Genomic DNA, 26,444 nt, shown 5'->3' on the forward strand with positions numbered 1-26,444 from the left:
GTAGTGCAGGCTGGTTCAAAGGGTTTCACTGTTGTAGCTACAGAGAGTGTTACTCTTTTTTATTTTAATGTGTTGTACAAGTTGTGTAGGGCAGGGTGTCCCAAACACAGTCCTCAGAGAGCACCAACAGTGCAGGTTATCCAGGTGACAAGGGAAATAATTATACCACCTGTGGATCTGTTACAATGTGTCAGTCAGTAATAAGAACAGCTGGGCTCCAGCACTGTTAGGGGTACTGAGGACTGGGTTTGGGAAATACTGGCATAGGGTCTGTGTTTCAGTATTTATTGAATGGGGGATTTCTACAAGTGGGAATCCCTGTCTTTGTACATGGAGTGATCTGGTAGAAGTGCAATGGAAATCACTAATGAAGGCTTCACTAATCCGGTGGAATATTTATTACATGAACATGAATGCTCTGTTCCATATCTTACCTCCAATAATTAAAGTTGTCCCATTGCCAATTTTTTGTAAAGGAGAATCCCAACGTATTATACAGAAATAAATTCCAGAATCATTATTCTTTATATGGTATATCTCCAGTTTAGACATGTACTTGGAGTTTTCACAGGTATATCTGTATATCGTATTATCATTCAAACAAGATGTTACAAGTAGAGGAGCTTCTCCTCCTCTCTTTCGGTACCAGGAGATCTTTGTTCCATCTTCTCGCTTTATATCAGACACACAAATGATTCCTGTTGTGACATTAACAACATTCTGAGGCTGGTACAGAACCATCTGGGCAACAATCACTGCAAAATAAAAGTTCAATCTATATTTAGGCCCAAATGCTGAGAAATAGGCATCTTTAGGTCTGTGAGTATCGGCGACGAAAAGAAGGCTGATCAAAAACCTATTTTGCACCTGTTAGAGAGTTTTGCACATTATTAGGGGACTCCTGTAGAAATACAGTCAGAGAATGGAAATCATTTCACAGGAAAAGAGCGCACTATTGGGTGTGGAGTCGCAAGGTGTCCACTGGGCACTACATGTACCATTTCATCCACAGGCATCTGGTCTGATTGAGAGAATGAATGGGTTGTTGAAGGAACAAATCAGAATTGTAACACCTACAAGCAGACGCTCAAGGGGTGGGACAGAATATTAATAGAGACCTTAAAATGGATCATAAAGGGACTCCAAATACCCATTTTACGTATGATGACTTAGGAAGGGGATCACATACCTTCACCATGGCTGATTCCAGTTACCTCAAAAGGAGAGGAAGGCCCATTGATACAACCCAAAGAGGTTACAACCCCTTTTGACTTACAATCCCCTCCTGATGTACCAATACAAGTTTAAACTTTTATATTTTCACCGTGAGCCTCACAGTTTGTTGCTGAGCAATCTTGTCTGTTTGCGTCCAATTCCGTACCGCTAGACAAACATCTTACAAATATAACAACCATGTGTTCAATTAACATGACAGGTACAGATAACAGTGAATGTAAAAATATAAATAAGCAAATTAACGTCTCAAAGCATGGAAATGAGTCAACAACAATAGCATAAGTAGCAAAGGATTCAGCTTAAAACATGACAACAAGGTCATACGAGGGAGACAAACATGAGGAGGAGAGTACTAAAGCCAAAATGTAAAAGAAGTATATATCGAGGCACTCCGGGATCTTTAATCATATTATAAACATATTTTATTGATATACAGTACATTAAAAACATGTATGTTGGTTTTATAAAGCATTGCATCATAGCTAGATTCCGGCAGGCAGTTAGTGATCCATCCGTTCCTCCTACTGCAGTGAAATATGGCAATAGAGCAGTTTATACATAGGCAGATAGTAATTCACCTGTGTCTCTATAGAATATAGCCACTAATAGAATTTTTATGTATCTGTGTTACAATGGCTATAAAATATACCTAACTTTAGTGACCATACAATGGATAAAGTGAATTAATAACGCTAGAACGGATAGGGTGGCAGTTAAACCCATATATTAAGGCACCCTAGGAAAAAACATATTAATCAAGCCTAATAAAATCTCTGTATTATGGTGGGATAATTTTATTCTTTTTCAAAAAGTGAAACTATCAAAGGTTTATTGCCTATAAAATTCTGAAAAAATATTTCTGTTGTTCCAAGACTGACATGGCCATACATATTATGCATTGGTGATAGAAGGTCTATTTAAGTTATAATAACAATGGATAATAGTGGATAACTATTCCTATTCCCCAAGGGGGAAGCAGTTGCAGTTGATTCTGCATTTTAATCACTATACACAAATTTATCCAAAACCAAAACACGCAAGGGCAGTTTTGTCAAAACCAAAACACGAAGTTAATCCAGATCCAAAACCAAAACCAGAACACGAGGGTCAGTGAACATCTCTAATATGAATAGGAGAGGATTTAGTAAAATACATATATAAAATGGAACACCACACAATCATTAAAACATTACTTTAAACGGTGCATTGATAATTGTTTGAAAATTGGTGCCACATTGCAAAACCTGAGTAAGTGCCCTATCTGTGTACAGTTATTGTTTATATAGATTCATTTGTTATCACACTGCTATAAATTTAGAAATTATTACAATTTTCCATACCTAACTGATCATGTGACATACACTTTTCAACACCAGTATAATTTTATGATTATTAATATATCAAAATTCATAACAATATTAATGAAAGACGTAGTGAAACCAGATATTTAGTAGATAGATATATTGTGTTTATTTGATTTATGTAGTCAATGTTTTGCTTTTTGTTGTCATTAGCTAATTTAATCTGTATGAGTAGACAGGTATAACACGGATTAAAAGATAAAATAAGTTTCTTACCTTCAGAAAACAGAAGTAAGTGAAGTAGATTCATGTCTGGCCACCAGTACATGTGTCCGTGATATACTGTATACTACTCTACACTGTCAGTTTACCACTTCTACCCAGACACAAACAAATCTACAGTGCTGGAACCCCTCCCTCTGTAGTACAATCATACTGTCATATTAGCACATGGTACATTTTACAGACTCACTGACCTGTTTGTAAAAAAAATTTGTATTGAATTTAGCTAGACGTTTTCATATTTTAAAAAATAATACAAATAAGAGATAACTTTTTTTTATCATTATAAAGCGATGAAGGCATTTAAAATTGGGATTTTTACATATTGTTGGTTTAAACTAGAGATGGTCACTGACCCCCGTGTTTTGGTTTTGGATTCGGTTTTGGATCTGGATTACCGTCGTGTTTTGGTTTTGGTTTTGGTTTTGCAAAACCGCCATTGCGTGTTTTGGTTTTGGTTTTGGTTTTGTTTGGTTTTGTTTTGCTATTTTTTGGGAAAATCCATGTTTTTGGGCCTAAATTAACCCAATTTAGTGCTCCAACTGTTTTAGAGACAAGTAATCTAATTGTTGAGGTAATAAATCATCCAAAAAAACAGTTTAATTATTCGTTGGTAGGCCTATTCTACACACAAAACAGATTGTCTTCCTCTCCATCTATGCATATTGGCAATGCAGCCATCGTCTTTGAATGTATATTACACCCTACACTTATAGTTAAATATGTAAAGAAATGGAAAAAGCCAGTTTGGTTTCTGTCTCTCAAGGCCCCCCTCCACTTGTATAAAATACCAAAAAATTCAGCCATTATAGACTGTACAATATTAATTGACATGGAGAAAGCCAGTTTGGTTTCTGTCTCTCTAGGCCCCCCTCCACTTGTATAAAATACTAAAAAATTCAGCCATTATAGACTGTACAATATTAATTGACATGGAGAAAGACAGTTTGGGGTCACTCTGTCTCTCTAGGCCCCCCTCCACTTGTATAAAATACCAAAAAATTCAGCCATTATAGACTGTACAATATTAATTGACATGGAGAAAGCCAGTTTGGTTTCTGTCTCTCTAGGCCCCCCTCCACTTGTATAAAATACTAAAAAATTCAGCCATTATAGACTGTACAATATTAATTGACATGGAGAAAGACAGTTTGGGGTCACTCTGTCTCTCTAGGCCCCCCTCCACTTGTATAAAATACCAAAAAATTCAGCCATTATAGACTGTACAATATTAATTGACATGGAGAAAGCCAGTTTGGTTTCTGTCTCTCTAGGCCCCCCTCCACTTGTATAAAATACTAAAAAAATCAGCCATTATAGACTGTACAATATTAATTGACATGGAGAAAGACAGTTTGGGGTCACTCTGTCTCTCTAGGCCCCCCTCCACTTGTATAAAATACCAAAAAATTCAGCCATTATAGACTGTACAATATTAATTGACATGGAGAAAGCCAGTTTGGGGTCACTCTGTCTCTCTAGGCCCCCCTCCACTTGTATAAAATACCAAAAAATTCAGCCATTATAGACTGTACAATATTAATTGACATGGAGAAAGCCAGTTTGGTTTCTGTCTCTCTAGGCCCCCCTCCACTTGTATAAAATACTAAAAAATTCAGCCATTATAGACTGTACAATATTATGAAAAATGGACAAAGCCAGTTTAGGGTCACTCTGTCTATGACACCCTACCCTTAAGGATAAATTGCCCTAACAGCAGCCTTTCAAGATGGTATGTGATATGGAAATGCCACAAGTCCCTTTCCTCTTTGGGGGTAGATTGCACCCTACACTTACATAGAAAGTTTTAAAAAGATGTTATCGGCATCATCTTCAGCTTCATCCTCACCCTCATCAGTGTGTACGTCATCATCACAGACTATCAATTCATCGCCGCTTGAATCCGCCATTAGAGAACAGTCAGTGCTTGGATGTCTTGGATGGTGAAGGCCTTCCTCGTGGAAGATGTAGTTCATTTTTATAAACATCATTTTCTCCACATTTTTGGGAAGTAACCTTCTACGGCGATCACTGACTAAGTTCCCTGCTGTGCTGAACACTCGTTCAGAGTACACACTGGAGGGTGGGCAGCTTAGGTATTGCAAAGCAAGTTTGTACATGGGTTTCCAAATGGCCTGCTTTTCTTCCCAGTAAGGAAAGGGACTGTCTGACATTTCCATATCAACTACCTCTTGAAAGTAATCCTCCACCATCCTTTGCATGTTTATACTCATATTGGATGGACTTATGGGCAAAGTGACACATTTTTTTGAAAAATCCTTCAAACCAGCCCAGATGTTAAATTGTTCTCGTCTGCCCCCTGTGTCTTCCCTGCTTCTTTTTTGGAAATTTAATTTTTTACGAGCAACAGCTTGAGAAAGTGAAGGAGGACACGTCGTCAAGCCGAGGCCCAGTTCAGCGGCCAACTTGCTGAGCAATAGCTCCTTGCAAAAGTTCACATCTCGCTCATTTACAAGTAAAGACTCAATGTAGGTTTTAAACCTTGGATCAAGCACAGTGGCCAAAACGTACTGATCCGAGTTCAAGATCTTAATAACTCGAGGATCATTGTGAAGCGAATTAAGTACTTGATCGACAAGGCCAACATACTTTGCTGAATTGCTTGCTTTCAGCTCCTCCTTCATTTTCTCAAGCTGCTTTTCCAATAGTCTAATTAAAGGAATGACTTGGCTCAAACTAGCAGAGTCTGCACTGACCTCACATGTCACAACTTCAAATGGTTTCAGCACCTTGCACAGCACTGAAAGGATTCCCCACTGTGCAAGAGTGAAATACATCCCCCCTCCTTTCCCAATGTCATGACTTGTGCAATATGCTTGGATGGCTTTGCGCTGTTCCTCCATCCTCTGAAGCATGTACAGGGTGGAATTCCACCGAGTTACCACCTCTTGCTTAAGTTGGTGGCAGGGCAAGTTAAACTGCTCTTGGAGCTGCTGTAATCTCCTACATGCTGTGGCTGAATGCCTGAAATGGCCTGAAATTTTACGGGCCACCGAAAGCATCTCCTGCACCTCACGGTTATTTCGTAGGAAGCTCTGCACCACCAAGTTGATGGTGTGAGCAAAACAGGGAATATGTTGGAAATCACCCAGCTGTAATGCTCGCACTATATTGTTGGCGTTATCTGAAATGACATACCCTGGGGAGAGTCCGAGTGGTATAAGCCATGCATCAATCACATCTCTCAGTTTGCGTAACAAATTGTCAGCCGTATGCCTGTTAGTGAAGCCGGTGATACAAAGAGTGGCCTGCCTGTGACAAATGTTACGTAGTGGTGTACATGCTGCTGCTGTTCCTGCTGGTGAAGGTGAATGACCAACCCAGTGGGCTGTCACAGTCATATAGTCTTTGGTTTGGCCACTTCCACTTGTCCACATATCTGTGGTTAAGTGAACAGTGGGCAGAATGGCATTTTTCAGCGCAATCTCTACATTTTTACACACTTTTTGGTATAGTTGTGGAATAGCTTTACGGGAGAAATGGTGTCGCGATGGAATTCTGTAACGCGGACACAAAACCTCAATTAACTGTGAAAAACCAGCTGCGTTTATTGTGGAGATTGGACGCAGATCTAACACTAACATTGCAGCCATGGCGTCTGTGATTCGCTTGGCGACTGGGTGACTGCTGTCATATTTGCTTCCCCTCGCAAATGATTGTTTCACAGTTAATTGCTGAAATGTAGGACTGCTCATTTTATTCACCTGCCTCTGGGATGACGATTCACCCCCAGCAGCAGCAACAGCAGCAGCAGGACTAACGCTTTCTTCAGAGGAATCAATAATAGTGCCGGAGTCATCCAGCCTTAAGTGGGATGCCGGGCTAACTCCGAGCGCTACTGAGGATATTGATGAGGATGGTGTGGTGGGTGTATTTTGTAGCCGTCGGTATGTCGGTGAGCGGAGGGTCTTAGCTGATGAGGGAGTGCTTGTATTCTTTTGGGAAGAACTTTCAGCTTTTCCCAACACTTTGCCATGAACTCTCGTTAAATGGCGTAACATAGACGAGGTTCCAAGATGGTTAAGGTCCCTCCCTCGACTGACTGTGGCTTCACATACACTACAAATGGCTATACAATTGTTGTCTGGATTTGGGTAGAAATAATTCCACACATAAGAAGTGGATTTTTTTGTTTTATGCCCAGGCATGACAATGGCCTTTTTCTTGTCACGTGCCAGAACTGCTGCCACTGGTGCAGGACTTACACAAACAACCTCATCCTCATCAACATCCTCATTAGCGCCCTCGTCGCCTACACAAATCTCCCCCTCATCCTCTTCTAATTCCAAAGTGGCATCCTCAATTTGGGTATCACCGGCTACACTCGGGCTATTAAGGCACACATCAGCAGAATGCTCACGATTAGACATCCCACTGTTGGATGGACTCTCCACAGGGATTGTTGTCATTTGTGAATCAGAGCAAATATTCTCCTGTAATGCCTCACTGGTATCTTGCAGCTCAGCTTTGACGCGTAACAGTAGTTGTGCACCAATTGTAGCCTGGGTAACTTTTTGGGATCTGCCACTAATAGCCAAAGATGAAGGCCTCATTCTCTCTTTGCCACTGCGTGTGTAGAATGGCATGCTTGCAATTTTTTTTTTATCGTCACTTAACTTTTGCTCAGTTACACTTCTTTTTCGCTTCAATACAGTAAATTTTTTTTTGGTTTTTGTTTTTTGCACTAATTTGAAAACACTCTGTTGTTTGACATCGCCTTGGCCAGATGACGTACTGGGAACACTAACATCAGGACTGGTGACAGAACCTGGTTGCTCATTTAGATCATATGTGGACTGCTTTGAATCCATTCTGAGCGCAAACCACTGAGGAGTGCTAAAAATTATTGAGTAGATACTGCTGACAGATATGACTTTTGACAGCCAGAAATATTAATGCACAATTAGGGAGGACACCCCAAAAACACTGAGGAGTGCTAAAAATTAGTGAGTAGATACTGCTGACAGATATGACTTTTGACAGCCAGAAATATTAATGCACAATGAGGGAGGACACCCCAAAAACACTGAGGAGTGCTAAAAATTAGTGAGTAGATACTGCTGACAGATATGACTTTTGACAGCCAGAAATATTAATGCACAATTAGGGAGGACACCCCAAAAACACTGAGGAGTGCTAAAAATTAGTGAGTAGATACTGCTGACAGATATGACTTTTGACAGCCAGAAATATTAATGCACAATTAGGGAGGACACCCCAAAAACACTGAGGAGTGCTAAAAATTAGTGAGTAGATACTGCTGACAGATATGACTTTTGACAGCCAGAAATATTAATGCACAATGAGGGAGGACACCCCAAAAACACTGAGGAGTGCTAAAAATTAGTGAGTAGATACTGCTGACAGATATGACTTTTGACAGCCAGAAATATTAATGCACAATTAGGGAGGACACCCCAAAAACACTGAGGAGTGCTAAAAATTAGTGAGTAGATACTGCTGACAGATATGACTTTTGACAGCCAGAAATATTAATGCACAATGAGGGAGGACACCCCAAAAACACTGAGGAGTGCTAAAAATTAGTGAGTAGATACTGCTGACAGATATGACTTTTGACAGCCAGAAATATTAATGCACAATTAGGGAGGACACCCCAAAAACACTGAGGAGTGCTAAAAATTAGTGAGTAGATACTGCTGACAGATATGACTTTTGACAGCCAGAAATATTAATGCACAATTAGGGAGGACACCCCAAAAACACTGAGGAGTGCTAAAAATTAGTGAGTAGATACTGCTGACAGATATGACTTTTGACAGCCAGAAATATTAATGCACAATTAGGGAGGACACCCCAAAAACACTGAGGAGTGCTAAAAATTAGTGAGTAGATACTGCTGACAGATATGACTTTTGACAGCCAGAAATATTAATGCACAATTAGGGAGGACACCCCAAAAACACTGAGGAGTGCTAAAAATTACTGAGTAGATACTGCTGACAGATATGACTTTTGACAGCCAGAAATATTAATGCACAATTAGGGAGGACACCCCAAAAACACTGAGGAGTGATAAAAATTAGTGAGTAGATACTGCTGACAGATATGACTTTTGACAGCCAGAAATATTAATGCACAATTAGGGAGGACACCCCAAAAACACTGAGGAGTGCTAAAAATTAGTGAGTAGATACTGCTGACAGATATGACTTTTGACAGCCAGAAATATTAATGCACAATTAGGGAGGACACCCCAAAAACACTGAGGAGTGCTAAAAATTAGTGAGTAGATACTGCTGACAGATATGACTTTTGACAGCCAGAAATATTAATGCACAATTAGGGAGGACACCCCAAAAACACTGAGGTGTGCTACAAATTATTTAGTAGATACTGCTGACAGATATGACTTTTGACAGCCAGAAATATTAATGCACAATTATGGGGGACACCCCAAAAGCGCTGGGGAGTGCCAAATATGAAGAAAAAATAATAAACCTCTATCCTCCTCTCTGCACTAGCGATTTTGGTTAGAGCAATTGCAAGAACAATATGGTATTCTCTGTCCCTGCTCTAATTAGCCTATGACTACACCCTGCTCTCTCCCTCTGTCAAATGGCGATGGATTGCTGTGGAGGCGTATATTTATAAAGTTGAAGTATCGCGAGAACCGAGTCCCGAGATCCGACGACGTCACAATGACGTTCGGCCTCGATTTGGATTCGGAATGGGCGGGAGAGTACCGAGCTGCTCAGCTCGGTACTCGGATACCCAAAGTTCGGGTGGGTTCGGTTCTCGGAGAACCGGACCCGCCCATCTCTAGTTTAAACTGTAGAAATCATGATCCAGCATCTTCTAAACTCTGACTATTGAATATGTCTCTTTGTATAAAATAGTTATAATTCCTAATCAGTAACAATAGATATAAAATAATAATGTTACCCTGCTCTAGTTTACACGATCTGCAGGGAAAAGAGCACTGTTTTGCAATTTTAAAGGGGTCTTGTATTATTATTATTATTATCATTTATTTGTTAGGCGCCACAAGGTTTCCGCAGCGCCGTACATGGTACAAACAGTAGACTATACAGGGTAAAACAGTACAGGACAAGTACCAGTACTTCAGAAACTCTGGGCAGGCAGATACAGTAGAGACGGAGCGGAAGAACAGGTATGGAGACAGGAGGGAAGAGGGCCCTGCTCATTGAAGCTTACATCCTAAGGGAGGGTAAACAAAGTCAGGCACAAAAGGGAGCCAGTGAAGCAACTGGGAGAGAGAAAGGTGGCAGGGGAGAACCAGAAGAGGTGAGAGGTTAAGTGGATGGTTGGAATTGGTCTGTATTGAAATCAGAATCAGAGAATACCTGTATTACTAAACTTTACAAGTACATTGTTTAAGTTAGGGATGCTCAGGTTCGGTTCCCCGAGAACTGAACACACCCGAACTTAGTAGATCCGAGTACCAAGCCGAGCTGGCTCAGTACTTTTGCGCGCCCTCGGAATTGAAAACGAGGCGAAGCGTCATTGTTACGTCATCGGATTTCGGATCTCGTGAGCTTTGGATTCTATAAGTACCACCCTCCATGGCGATACAGCACCATTTCACAGAGGGACACAGAAGGGGTAGCACAGTTCTTGGCAGTCTCTAGTGCAGTTGGACAGTGTCATAGGTAGAAAAGAAAGAGGTGGGGTAGCAGTGTTCTTCAAAGTCTCCAGTGACATTCAGGAGAGCTCCATTGCTCCATTGCTAATTGTCATTGCTGAAATAAAAATAATAAGTCTGGCAGGCTTGGTCTTCTAAATCTGCAGTCACATTGTACTGTGTTATATAGGTAAACCACAAAGAGGAGAGCTCCATTGCTAATTGTCATTGGTGAAATACAAATAATAGGTCTGGCAGGCTTGGCCTTCTAAATCTGCAGTAACATTGTACTGTGTTATATAGGTAACACAAAAAGAGGAGAGCTCCATTGCTCCATTGCTAATTGTCATTGGTGAAATACAAATAATAGGTCTAGCAGGCTTGGTCTTCTAAATCTGCAGTCACATTGTACTGTGTTATATAGGTAAACCACAAAGAGGAGCGCTCCATTGCTAATTGTCATTGCTGAAATACAAATAATAGGTCTGGCAGGCTTGGTCTTCTAAATCTGCAGTCACATTGTACTGTGTTATATAGGTAAACCACAAAGAGGAGCGCTCCATTGCTAATTGTCATTGCTGAAATACAAATAATAGGTCTGGCAGGCTTGGTCTTCTAAATCTGCAGTCACATTGTACTGTGTTATATAGGTAACACAAAAAGAGGAGAGCTCCATTGCTCCATTGCTAATTGTCATTGGTGAAATACAAATAATAGGTCTGGCAGGCTTGGTCTTCTAAATCTGCAGTCTTTGTTTGAAAGTGTATAAAAATAATATTGTGACCTATGAGGTGGTCAAAAATGACTGAAAAGGACTTGAAATTAGTGTTATTGAGGTTAATAATGTGGGGTGAAAAAAAATAGCAAAAATATGTTATTTTAGCAAAAAAAATAAGGATTTTAGAAAAAAACAAAAACGAAAACACAAAGTTAATCCAGATCCAAAACCAAAACCAGAATACGGGGGGCAGTGAACATCTCTAGTTTAAGTGGGCACCTCCTCCAATCACAGCTTCATTTTACAGTAGGAACATGAAGTCCATGCACAGACTAACAAGGTTTTTTTCTGCCATAAAACAATAACATCTATAAATACTGCAATAAACATATTTTGTAAAGTTAAAACATTATTTATGTTTCTAGTTATTTATGTTGTATCTCGTAACTTTAAATATGGATGCATTTTTGCCCGGAATCACATTAATTGTTGTTGAATACTACTAAGGGACTGTAGACCATGGCTCCGGGACTCAGACCACCATGATATGTCCCCACCAGTCCCTCTGTTTCTGAACTGATTTTTTTGAACTTGCAGTATGTTCCCATGTTTTAATCTATATAATAATTGGTATGAGACCTGCACACAATAGCCATTGATGTAACAGAAGGAAACCCAATCATTCTTAAAAGGGTCAAGTTAATCACTGAACTTCAATATTACTCCTATTACCTTAGGACACTGTTTATAAAACTCTCCTTCACTCTGAATGGATGCTCAGATAACGCTCACTCTTATAGTACAAGGCTGATCTCCGCATCTCACTACAGTTCTCTTCTTCATAAATCTACTCCACACTACATTCCTTATGGCCTTGATTTCCAAAGGTATAGACATCAGGTGAGTTATATATTTGCCACCTAAGCAGATACGGAATAAATATATATATATATATATATATATATATATATATATATAGAAAGGTAGAGAAATATTGCTGTGTGGCTGTTTAAACATAAATGATAAGATCAGATACAGAGAAATTGCAGTTTTTACATATAACATTTTACAGAATATGGAAAGTTATTAAGAATTACTGAATACAATTAGTTCTGCTCATTTGTCAGTATTGGAAAAACAAGGTAATCATGAGGGGCAAAAACTTTCAGGGATGTAGCTAAACTGTGTCTTTGCATAGAAATGTTTTACAACTGGTAATTCTTCAATATTTATAATAATAATAATAATTAATGTATACTTCAGTTTTTATGTGGTCTTCTTGTATAGTATAAATAGTCAATGTATGTATTATTTTATGTGAATTATTGTACTATGCAAGTTTATTTTGCATGTATTGTGTTTTTATATATAAGAGAATCTCAATGTATAGGAGATAATATCACTTCTGTGTTGTAGAATCCAGATGAGAGTAGAGAGGAGATACAGAAACAGCTATAGGAGCCTTGCATGCTCCCATTTTCCTTCCTATGGGAACTACCTTTGCTCCCTCTTATCCCCTCCTCTCTGTATCTATGTGGGACACTTCAATACTGCTTATCAAAACCAGGGAACTGAACATAACCATTATCTTCCACCCATGACCTTAACTAAACTTGCTTTCTCTACTGCTACAGTTTTTCAAAATCAGATTTCAAATGCAAATGATATAGTAAAATAACAGTTAACAAATAAGCAAACAGGGGATTTTCAGCAGAGCCAATCTCAGAAATAATTTTATGCTTTTGTATCTTTTTAAAATGCAGTCCTGGCAAGGAGCCAGTAGTGATATTACAGCTCTGTGTACAGTAAATATGAGAACCAAACTGATACCTTTTATCCTGCATTGTAAGCATAATAGTAACACTAAAGAGTATTTTCTTCCCTCTGTGACATAACCCCTAAGCTATCTGTACCCTGGTTTGATCAGCTAATGTTAGAAGTCTCTCTGCCCAAAGGCAACAGTTGTAGAGAAGATAACACTGAATGGAGTTTGAATGGGAAGTACATCTCTGTGTACTCTACCTTAGATGTATGTGCTATTAACTGTATGATCCTAATTGGCCATAAATCTACTTTTTGTTGTCTACTTAAAATCTGACAATGGCATCTACCTCATCAGAATCTAAAGATAAAAGTTATACTGTTTGCTGAAAACAAGATTTATAAAGTTTTTAAATTTATCATCTTAAATAATGACAATATTATCAGTGTACTGTTTGTTGTCTATATATTTATATTAATTAAAGAGTGCCAATATATGTATATGGGTGCAGTGCGGATATAATACAAGCATTGGATACAGTTTAGGAAAATATATTGAGACAAATAGACTGAATTCCCTGCTAGCAATAATTTGCAATCTGAGAAAAACTATTGCAGTCTAATATTAAGTAACATATTAGATTTGTTCAGTTTCAAGATAATGCTCCATTTCCAATCAGTAACTAAATAAATAATAATTTATTATATATATTATATATTAATATATATTATATATAATTTATTATATATAATATATATTAAATAATAAATCAATTCTGCTCCATCGTCATGTCCATTTTCAAGAGTAACTTAATGTATCAAATCCTGCAGAGAGAAATTAATATATATTTTATTTCATTAATTACTTTTATAACAACTTTGAAAGGAAAAAGTCTAAACAATGAACTTAAAATAATGGTGTTTTTTTTACTAAATATTGTAAATGAACCCTTGTATAGGTATTAAAATTGTTCATTAATAGAAGGCTGTAATAGTTTGTGTATGCTGTAATTAAAGTATTTTTCTATTTTAAGACCCTGTCTATTGTGTTTAGGTTAAGACCGACTTGAATTTATCTAAAAACTGGAAGCTGTGTCAATGTCCAGTGTTTCCATAGCTGCAATCACAGACAGGTACTCACTTTCAGGATAATACTTTAAATTAGAGATGATCCATTTAGATTTTGGGAATTTCAATAGATCCAAAATTTGGGGTACCAAATTGAATCAAGTCATGACTCGGTTTCTCATCTTCGCCCAAAGAAAACATTTCTTGCTTTTAAAATCCCAAGTGTTTCAATCTGAAAGCAAGTGTGTGAGGGGCATTATCAGTGACTATTTAGTGGACCAAAAACAGAGAGCTCTTTTTACAATGAGCAACATTCCCCACAAAAAAAATATTTCTAGCTTTTAAAGGAAAATTGTGTGAGGGTCTATACCAGTGACACCTTTACTACCAATCAGCCAAAAAACAAGCGTGCTCTTTGACTGTGAGCAGTAAACCCCCCTAAAAACAATATATGCCTTGCTTTTAAAATCCAAAGTGTTTATATATGAATGTAATTATGTGAGGGGCAGTATCAATAACATCTTTACTACTAAGCGGCCAAAAAACAGGGTGCTATATGACTGCGCAGCATACCCCCCAAAAATTTTTTAATTTCTTGCTTTTAAAATTTACACAGGATAGTGAATGATAAAGCTATATAAAGCAGGAATTACTAGAAGCACTAGTCCAAACCAATTAGGTTGCGAATACCTCCATATTTATGTATTGATCCTCTCCGAAGGCAGTGGTAACAGGAGTATTATTATTATTACCATTAATTTATATAGCACCACTAATTCCACAGCGCTGTACAGAGAACTCACATCAGTCCCTGGGCCATTGGGGCTTGCAGTCTAAATTCCCTAACATACAGACAGACACATAGAGACCAACAGAGACGGACAGACAGACAGACACACAAACTAGGGTCAATTTTGTTAGCAGCCAATTAACCTACCAGTATGTTTTTGGGGTGTGGGAGGAAACCGGAGAACCCGGAGGAAACCCACACAAACACGAGGAGAACATACAAATTCCTCACAGATAAGACCATGGTTGGGAACCCCAGTGCTGTGAGGCAGTAGTTCTAACCACTGAGCCACTGTGCTGCCACTCTAATGGGAAATATGCTTGAAAGAGCAAGGGTTTAAGCAGGGAGGGGCCAGAAAATACACCCCTGACACCCAGCCCAGCCTGCCCCTGGGTTTAAGCGTAAAAAGATGTAGAGTTCAACATTGCTGTCTTAGAATCCAAAAAAAGGCAACATCCTTTAAGACTAATCAAGAAAGTGCTTACATTAGATACAGTACACACTCTCTGAGAATCTCTTAATGCTCCTTGGACTGAGCAGAAAGTTAAAGAGGAAATTGAAAATTAACCCAAAGATAAAACTCCTGGGGATAAATGTATCAAGCTACGATTTAAGGTTCTCAGCGATCTTCTTAAGCGAGTTTGATCTCGCTAATGTATGAAAGTGCGATGTGCTAGTAAATCTTCAGTAATGTGAGTTTCCAAAAACCGTCATTCTACACATTGCCGTCCCAACTTTGGCCATTCTAAGAATACAAGTCACCATATGTATGAAGCTGCGATTTTGCAAACTCGCCCGAGATGGATGTGAAAATCTCCAGAATCAACGCGTTAGTTTGGATGGGCGCGCTTAGCAAACACGTCGGCTTTCTTACGGCCGGCTGTGCCCATGTGCGTGCTGCCACTTGTAGTGCCACAAGTTTGTACTTTAAATGGTGTCCCCATCTGGAAATATTAAGTGTTGCCACATATGAAAAAAATTAAAAATGGTAATGAAATAGTATATCACTATAATATAATAAAATAAAAAAAATGGTTCTCTTACATAATCATTAATGAAATTTGGCCCACTACTTTATTCGTAAAATAATTTGGCCCCCGTAAAATAATTGCTAATAATTTTTGCCCCTCTAAACAAGAAATCATGATTACTCTCATAATTAAAACTTGTATAGGGCCTCCTGTTATGTTAAGAATGGCCAGATAGCCCAGCAGCATGCTTTTTCTGTTGAATCTCGGGCGAGTTTCTGTTGAATCTCGGGCGAGTTTCTGTTGAATCTCGGGCGAGTTTCTGTTGAATCTCGGGCGAGTTTTTGTTAAATCTCCAGCGAGTTTCTGATGAATCTCCAGCGAGTTTGACTAAAACGATGGCGGGATAGGTGTTCCAAAATCGACACAAATAGTTGGAGATTGGATTTTGGAATCTCAAAATTGCAGGTTAATTCATGTGGCGCCATTGCACATAATGACAAGTGAAGCCATAAGCTAAACAATTTTAAACTCAGGTGATAGGGTTAATGTCTGGTGCTTTCCCTTTCGGGGCTAAATCCTCTGCAGATCCCAGTCAATAGGAATTCCATGGGAGTGTTCCTAGAGATAGTATATAGCTCCTCCCAGGGCATGCTGGATTCTCTTTCTCTGCTGGAAATCCCTCCCATCATTTTTTTAATGTATGCATCTTACGTTTTACCAATTTCTTTCCCTTCGATACAGAGCAGGCAAAGTTAGTCAGGAAGGCATTTCTGAGTGGGTGACCAGTTCATATGGTGCTATCGCTGATTGGCAGTCACTGCCCTCTTCAAAGTACTTTGGCTCTTGGTCCCCTTGTGAGGGGGATCCCTTGACCTGCCTTGTGTGGGCGCATCATTGTGATGACAGAGGAGGCATGGTCACTCTGACGCCAGGTTTAGCGCCAGCCAATCGTAAAAGAAATTGGTCCTGGGACCAGTGGTTAGTGCCGGATGGCCATACATTGTTCAGTTATAGCTATTAGTAGTGCCGACTCACAATTTACCTTCTCTTCCACCATTTATCTTTAATAAACTGTGACCTATTATTCTTCCAGCAACCTCTGGTGTTGTGTCTTTATTTTAATATAAGAATTTAGGACTTGAGGTGTATTTGGGGTATATAGCAGCGAAAGAGACACATTGTCAATCTGCAGTTTAAATTGCCGGAGATCTCGAAGGATTTGCAGAGATTTGAAATCGCTGAAAACATTGCACATATACTCCCTGGTCTGGATGGTTATAAGAATAATTTGTACTCTAAATTTCAGATGGAAATCATACCAACTTTAACAAAGCTTTATAACACTGGTTCTCAGAGAGGGGGGTTTCCATGAGGAAATGTTGGAAATGTTCAATAGTCACAATTTCCAAGCCCAGGAATTATCCAACAGGCTGCATCAATTAATTTCCACTTAACATTAGTAAGGCGCATTTAGTTATCTTGAAACTAATAAACACATATACATAGAAGCATACAGTTTGCAATATTTCCGAATCAATATTCCATCAGTGAATATAACTGCTTGCCATTAATTACATTATTTACAAGCTTAAATAAGGCTTAGACTAGTTGTGAAGTCTTGTGACCGAATACCGACATGTCAGATAATGTTATTACATAAAATTATTTCAATTTTTAAAGCAAACCTTCCCATATCACTCACAGTTGAATGTTTCTCATAAAGAAATAAGGAGGTTTAGCCCTTTCTAATCTTGCTAAACACCAGTGGGAATGTTTATTGATGCAAATAAGAGATTGGTTTTAAAATCGCTATTAAATTGACCTTAGCCTCTTTCGGTGTGTGTGTGTGTTTGTATATTAGGGAATTTAGACTGTAAGCTCCAAAGGTGCAGGGACTGATGTGAGTTCTCTCTACAGTGCAATTTTATTTCTAATGGTAATTACTACAGCCTTATTGCAACAATCTGATCTGAAATTAAGAAAATGCAACTTTATTTCTAATGGTAATTACTACAGCCTCATTGCAACAATCTGATCTGAAATTAAGAAAATGCAGTTTTATTTTTAATGGTAATTACTACAGCCTTATTGCAAGTTGTCCTTTCACTGTTTGTGTAAACCATTTATGGCTAGTGTTGGTTGGGGGAGTTTATTGCGGGCTTGATTGAAGAACTCTTATCACGTGTGTCTATGAACCAGATATATTCATAGTAGAATAGCTGCAAAGCAAGTGATGGCTGCTTAGTTAGTGTGTATAGCTCTAAGTGTATAGATACAAGTGTTTAAAAATTTAAACAGTATAATTTGGAGTTATACTGGAGTTACACTGAAGGAAACAGGAGAAGAACATTCTGCCTATTAACTCAGCTACACAAGGACTACAGTCAGTATTCACTTGAAACTCCATTTTCTACCTCTGATGTTTTCAACTCACCCTGGCTACAAGCTCCATGCAGCATGAGGACTGTTTTGGACACTGATCTTATTTTCTTCGCTTTTCATAAAAGTTTGTTTTCAGTTTGTATTCACTGCAAAATCTACTATGTTTATTCATCCTGCTGTACTACTTACTTAACCACTCCCTACCCATGTTACAGTTATTTCAGTCCCCTATCTTATCGCTGTGCTCTCAGTTCTACTTAATGCTTTGTCTGCCATCACAATTAGGAAGAATTGATACTGATTTTGAATCACTCTTCTCTCTCATGACTCTGCAAAAAATCAGCTATTCAATTACCTGCTCTTTATTACTCTCCATTCAACACTTCAACCCATTCCCCCACATGTCTCCCACATCATTACTCTATACTATCCAGACATCCATGGATAAACTACATTTGCTGCAGCATAGCTCTGCACTACTTATCTGATTACACTGGACATTGCAATTAGGTAATTCCTTAATTCCCTCATTTCTGCTATTTGACTCATAAATCCCAGTGCTTGCCAAAATATTTTTCTTTCTCTCTTTTCATGGCATTATCCTTAGGACTATATCATCCCTCACCCATCCTGCAACACACACCTCTGTCCACATTGCCCCTTCCTTACTTCACTTACCTCTAGTGAACACTCAATAGAATTTAAATAGGAAAACAGTTTATAACTTTAAAAGCCGCACCATGCCACCAGAAACTAAAAAAACACACATCTTACAATCATCTTACCTACCTTTCTTCATCCCTGCTTCTATTAGCTAGTGATATATCACCTAATCCAGGTCCCCCTGAATTCTCCCACACGCATATATCTGAATACTACAGAAATCCAGCAAACTTTAAACGCATCTCCTGTCTCCCCTCTCTTCCAAAGTCCTTTAAATGTGCCCTTTGGAATGCACGTTCTGTTTGTAACAAACTTACCTCCATACACGATCTCTTACTCTCAAACAACCTCAACCTTCTAGCAATAACAGAAACATGGGTCATGCAATCAGACACTGCCTCACCTGCAGCCCTCTCACATGGTGGTCTCCATTTCACCCACACCCCCAGACCAGGAGGGAGACAAGGAGGTGGGGTTGGACTACTTCTCTCCCCACAGTGCACATTCACACTTCTACCAAGTGTCCCATCACTCACATTCACATCTTTTGAAGTACATATTGTTAGGATTTTTAACCCATTCTCTATGCGTGTTGCTGTCATCTATCGCCCCCCTGGTCCACACCAACAATTTCTTGAACACCTCTCTGCATGGCTCCCTCACTTCTTATCTACTGATATCCCCACCATCATCATGGGTGATTTCAACATCCCTATTTCTAATCCACGTTCCAATGCTGCTTCCAAACTACTCTCTCTAACCTCCTCACTTGACCTCTCCCAGTGGATTGAATCCTCTACTCATCAGGATGGCCACTGTCTTGATCTTGTTTTCTTTAGACTATGCTCAGTTTCTCATTTCCTAAACGCTCCTTTCCCCCTCTCGGATCATTACCTTATTAGCTACTCGCTCACCACCAGTTCTTTACTCTCCCTAGTGTCAAACTCTTTCAAGCCTCCTCACAACCGCAGGAATTTCAACTCTATTGATTTTCAACAGTTTTCCACCTCTCTCCAACACCTTCTCTCCCCAATTTCTACATTTTCCTCCCCTGATTGGGCAGTACCCCATTTTCATCAAACCCTAGCAACTGCCCTGGATCAAGTGGCTCCAGCGACACTACATAGTTCGCGTAGAATTCGTTGCCAACCGTGGCACACTACAGTAACACGAACTCTACAAAAACTTTCTCGTAAAGCAGAACGTCACTGGCGTAAATCTTGCGCCTCTAAAAGGCTTGAAATGGTGTCATCTCCCTTGACAGGCAATCAATTCAGGCTCAATTCCTTTGTAGCACCCTCTGACACTCTCTCTTCATTTGATAACACAAATGAAGAGGATGTTTCTACTCTCTTCTCATATTCCTACTCTACCTCCTGTCCTCTTGATCCCATCCTCTTGATCCCATTCCCTCACAAATTGGTATGTCCCTGTCTCCTGTTCTCATTCCCCCTCTATCTAAAATCTGTAATCTCTCTCTTTCTACTGGTATTTTTCCATCACTATTCAAGCATGCATTGATTACTCCCATTTTAAAAAAACAAAATTCTGACCCTAACTCTCTCGTAAATTACCACCCTATCTCCCAGCTCCCATGCTCCTCCAAGCTTCTCGAGACATTTGCCTACACTCGCCTCACACACTTTCTTACAGCAAACAACCTGTTGGATCCTCTTCAGTCAGCTTTTCGCTCTCAACACTCCACAGAGACTGCACTGACCAAGGTTGTCAATGATTTGATCACAGCAAAAAATAATAACCATTACTCTCTTCTAATTCTCCTGGATCTCTCTGCTGCATTTGACACTGTTGACCACTCTCTCCTCATACAAAGGCTACAATCCCTAGGTCTTGAAGGCACTGTCCTATCCTGGTTCTCATCCTACCTATCTAATCGCTCTTTCAGTGTTAATTTCTCTGGATCCACCTCTGCTCTGCTTCCTTTATCAGTTGGAGTACCACAAGGCTCAGTCCTAGGTCCTCTGCTATTCTCTATCTACACCACTTCTCTTGGAAAACTAATAGCTCCTTTGGATTTCAGTATCATCTCTATGCGGATGATACACAAATCTATATATCCTCTCCTGATTTTTTACCATCTGTGTTGTCTCGCTTTACTGACTGTCTTTCTGCCATTTCATCTTGAATGTCTTCTCGCCAACTCAAACTCAATCTTTCAAAAACTGAATTAATAATATTCCCACCCAAAAACAGAAGCTTCCTGCCTGATATTTCAATTTCTGTTGATAACATGACCATAAATCCAACCCCGCAAGCTCGTTGCCTAGGTGTAATCCTTGATTCACAACTGTCATTTATTCCCCACATCAACTCTATATCTAAATCATGTTACATACACCTAAAGAACATTTCCAGAATACGCACATATCTGACACAAGACACCGCAAAAACATTAATTCATGTACTCATCATCTCCCGCATCGACTATTGCAATTCCCTCCTTACTGGTCTTCCCAAAGTCAGACTTCAACCCCTACAATCTATTTTGCATGCAGCAGCTAGATTGATTTTTCTTACTAATCGTTTTTCCTCTGCTGAGCCACTCTGTCAGTCTCTACATTGGCTGCCTGTATTTTAACTAATCCAATATAAAATTCGTCTACTAACATACAAGGCCATCAACAAAATTGCACCGACATACATTTCCTCACTGGTCTCGAAATATCTTCCCACTCGACACCTCCGTTCTGCACAAGATCTACGTCTCTCCTCCACTCTCATCACATCCTCCCATTCTCGGTTACAGGATTTTTTCCGGGCTGCACCCACGTTGTGGAATTCCCTCCCTCGCACAGTAAGACTTTCCTCTAGTCTTCAAACCTTCAAGCATTCACTGAAAACCCACCTCTTCAGACAAGTTTATGATATTCCTCTGCCACCATCTTAATTTCCCTAGATTACCCTATTACCATCCTCTACACAGCTAACGCAAGACAACAACCCTCTGACCAACACTGCAACACACACACCCCACTCAATTCTTTTACCTTTGCGTTCTAGCTGGTCCATTGTGCAATATGATGTAGCACATGCCCTTGTGTTTCTAACTCCCATTGTCCTACCGTCTTGAAAGGCTGCTGTTTTGGCAATTTTTCATTAAGGGTAGGGTGTCATACACAGACTGACCCCAAACTGGCTTTGTCCATTTCAATTAATATTGTACAGTCTATAACGGCTGAATTTTTTTGTATTTTCTACAAGTGGAGGGGGGCCTATAGAGACAGAAACCAAACTGGCTTTGTTCATTTCAATTAATATTGTGCAGTCTATAAAGGCTGAATTTTTTTGTCTTTTCTACAAGTGGAGGGGGGCCTATAGAGACAGAAACCAAACTGCCTTTTCCATTTCAATTAATATTGTACAGTCTATAACGGCTGAATTTTTTGGTATTTTCTACAAGTGTACGGGGGCCGAGAGAGACAGAATCCAATCTGCTTTTGTCCATTTCTTTACATATTTAACTATAAGTATAGGGTGTAATATACACCCAAAGACGATGGCTGCATTGCCAATATGCATAGATGGAGAGGTAGACAATCTGGTTTGTGTGTAGAATTAATGACGGCCTACCAGGAATTAAACTGTTTTTTTGATCATTTATTAGCTTTACAAATACATTAATTATCCAAGAAACAGGTGGAGCAATTAATTTGGTTATTTTATGCCCAAAAACATTGTTTTTTAAAACAAAATTGCAAAACAAAAACAAAAACAAAAAAATGCAAGGGCCGTTTGGCAAAACCAAAACCAAAACCAAAACACGATGGTAATCCAGATCCAAAACCAAAACCAAAACACGGGGGTGAGTTAGCATCTCTAGTTTGCAGAGAGGGAAATAGGTTTATTTATTAAATGGGAATACTATTACCTTAATGTTGGGGCTAGAGGAAGGCCTAATTATTACTCATGGGTGCTATTGATTTAACGCCGGGGCTGGTTGTAATTTTCTAAATGTAGTCATTTTTTTTTCCAAATAGGGCCCCCAACATTTCAGGATCCAGAGACGCTGCAACTAAAGAAATCTGCAACCACAGCTGGTGAAAATGAGAAGAACAAATCGGAGAGAGCAGGAGAGTGTGTGAAATGTTGTGATTCAAGTGAGCTAATCCCGAATTTTTGGTGACTGTGCAGTGGTGTACACAACAATGCAGGTTTTTTTTCTGTAGGAGGGTGGCCTAGTGCTTGTCATCTGGTAGCCACGCCCAATTATATATAGCCACACCCCAATTGTATAAACACCCCCGCTAGTACCTAACAGTGCCTAACAGCCGCAATTTTTTTTTTCATTTTCAACTATAAGGGGGACCGCATGAATTTGTTGTAACGGGGCCCTGAATTCCTCTTGGAAGATCTGCGTGTAAGTAAGTGACTCCGTGGGGAGAGTGACTTGTATGGCAGAATGCTGCACAAAACGTGGGGTCACCTGCAGCTGTGGAGTAGGCGCCCATGGACTGAGTGTAATAGTATCACCCTGCCATTACTATCTATCTGCTATCATAACCAACCGACAAGAGATACTATACCGCAGCACTATCCCCCTCTCCCTCCTGCCGCATCATCTCTGATGTCAGGAGAGTCACACCGCCGGTATAAATTGTTATTTGTAATGTGAGCCAAGCCCCTTCCCAGCATCCTTCACCTGATATAGGAAATACATTCTGCGGCTGTGGGAGAGACGTTCATATACCTCATTGGTGTCTGACCTTTACTGGTTTACATAACATCCAGCAACATTCCTGCAGATGGATTAGGCAGTTAGAGGTAACTATTGATACCTGTAATGATAAAAGTAAAGCAGGTAGGTGAGGAGATGTATTACATCACATACTATGCTATGGGGAGGTACATAGTACAGAAATAAGTAACCGTGGACGTAGCCTTTAAGCGCTTTACATGAAATGTGTCACTATGTCACTGACACACAGCTCTAAGAGAACACGTGTAACAGATATGTAACATGTATCATGCAATGCACAGTATGACGTGTTTGGTGTACATGCTGTAGTTATAGTAGTACAATGTGTTAGCTATAGTACATGATGAGTGTGGTATTCCCTGAATACTAGATTATTTTACACTGAAGACCAAGTAACCTAATTGGTTGCTGTCACTGGTAGAGAAAATGAAGCACGGCAGCCAGGTTTTATATATTAAGTTAGTCCTTTATAGATACTGGTAAACCCAGTGTTATCCTCCAGTGCCATGTTGTGGGCACCATGTCTCAGTAATGATGCCCGGTGTACCAGCTTGGTTGGAACCCACATGACATAACACTACAGTGACATCACAATGTTCCTGGATTCCGCTGCTGCTAGAAAACAGGTTGTATATACTGAAATCTGGGCAGTTGGTGACCAGCGAGTGAAGAAGATGTGTTGTCGCAAGTCCTCTGTTCGACAGATGAGCCATCTGCTGACCTACCTTTTTATTCTGTTATTAGTTAACGGACTTTTCTTCAGCTTCCCGTGAGTACTGAGTGTATTTCAATGGAAACCATTTAAATTAAGTAATAAGGGAGTCAGATTAGTAGATCATGTCATATAACTAATACAATGATAGTACCAGGTGTGGAATCTCTCTCTGTCTCCACTAAAATATATCAAATATCTCATCTGTGCTTTACCTGTAAACAGCGGTTTAGCTATAAAGAGGATTTTACATACCAGAGTTTATGTTTTATAATATCCAGCGTTGTAATACACTTATCACATCTCTACCAATCTGACAGACCTGTCTGGGCTATTCTATGTTCCCTGTATAAATCACTTTACAGTCAGACTGAAGGGAGTATTCTCCTCTGAACTCAGGGCCCCCTATGCTGCGGGGCCACACACTGTGTCATGTGGTCATAGATGTTACTATGGCCTTTCATTGTACAGTTCTTACCTGTTTCTTTATCCCTCTGTGATGAGTTCTCAGTCATGTTTATATCTATGAATAAGATGGAGGAAATAAAGGAATATTAGGACACGTCCAAGCCTAGATTGTGAGCGGATACATTCCATGTTGGTCGGATACAGTAATAGTAATGAGATTATTGCATATCATTAGATATATTTTCTTCCTGTTTAGATGTATTTGGCTGGCAAAGCACCACACCATAGCAGTCCCACTATCAGCCGGGTTGACTTTCCACATTCAGATACTGCTGACTATAGTTGTGGCCTATGTCAATCTAAGAAGATCTTGGAGAGGTGAGCACTGTGATATTAATATTACTAGTCAATGGGCACAAGGGAGATAACATTATATAACGCTTCATGTTTCCCATTAGTTTCATCACAATTACAGCAAACCCTGTTTTTCATGCATCAGAAAAATGGAAGATTATTATCTTATTACCTGAGCGCACATTGTTTAGTTCAAAAGAACTTTTCTGACACTTTTTTTGACAATTTAATTGTTATTAACATTGTGTATACTGAACAATCAGAAAAGTTGTGTTTTCTAATCCCCATTTTAGCATCATAGACTGTAAGTTTAATACAAATGAGCAAAACTGGTCATGGGGTCCAGTTACTCCAATATATCGCCACTTTTATACAATAACTTAATATGAGTTTGGTCACGGGTATATTGGTCCTTAGGGGACATCATTCTCTATAAATTGTTTGTACTTGTTATATAATTTATCAGTAGGGAATTATTAGTGACATATTGTATTGTCATTGCAGGTTGCTGCCACAATACCATGACAAGACTGAGGGCCATCGACTGGCCTATCATTGGCGCTTGGCCATCGGCAGCAGAGGTACATGATAATTACCACAACAGTGACATTATAACGTGTGTAGTATTTATAATAGTAGCCAAATGGCTTCTAGATCTCCCAGTGCCCCCTGCAGCGCATCATGTTGCTAGGCAACGCAAGCATGGCTGCCAACTTTCCGCTAACCGTACTTATGGCAGAGAGATCATCAGCTAATATGGGGGCACTGCCCAACATCGGTTACCTGTATTTTTCTTTTAATTGAATTATAATACCATCACTAACATTAATGAATGTGGTACTTTATGTTTTGTCTCTATAGAACCCTACATGCATGAAGAAAGCTCATCTGTACATATTTTTCTTCAGCAACCTATGTGTGCACTCGGCCATCCTCCATGTATTCTCCATAATCTACATCCTGGGGAACTGGATGGAGGATGTGGGAGCTGAGATGATTTGCACGTATCCTTTAACAGCACAAAGGCCAAAAAGCACAATGTATATAAATGTAATAGCATAGGTGAATAAAACCCAATTAGGCATAATGTAAGCTGCACATTAAAAACCCACATTAATATTTACCACCTTTAATTACATCAATCTTGACCATCTTTCCAAACTAACATAATACCTAGTAAGTTAATATAACTTTACACATGATTACTAATCTCACCTTACATCCAATTAAATAGCACAAAATAATACAATTAGTGTTACAGTTACTCTCCCAGTGCTTCACTTCTAGCAGCCAAGAAACGACATTTTTCCTAGTGTAACAGAAATCACTAGAGTCAAAACATAAGTAAGAAGAATAACGACCATTTTTCTGAAGCCACAGTTCACTAATACTTAGTCAGATTCCCACAAAAATGGGTCTTATACTGCAGACAAAGTGTACTGCAACTTCTAACA

General features: G+C 39.3%; 1 long non-coding RNA gene across 1 annotated transcript; it reads left to right on the top strand.

Annotated features, from left to right (window-relative positions):
* The first annotated feature begins 24,947 nt into the window (after window positions 1-24,947).
* LOC142112101 (uncharacterized) lies at window positions 24,948-25,900 on the top strand. The gene is made up of 3 exons (XR_012681162.1): window positions 24,948-25,014; window positions 25,495-25,571; window positions 25,852-25,900. It is a non-coding gene; the product is annotated as an uncharacterized LOC142112101 (long non-coding RNA).
* The last annotated feature ends 544 nt before the right edge of the window (window positions 25,901-26,444 follow it).

The sequence above is a fragment of the Mixophyes fleayi genome, assembly GCF_038048845.1.
Source record: "Mixophyes fleayi isolate aMixFle1 chromosome 12 unlocalized genomic scaffold, aMixFle1.hap1 SUPER_12_unloc_2, whole genome shotgun sequence".
NCBI lineage: Eukaryota > Metazoa > Chordata > Amphibia > Anura > Limnodynastidae > Mixophyes > Mixophyes fleayi.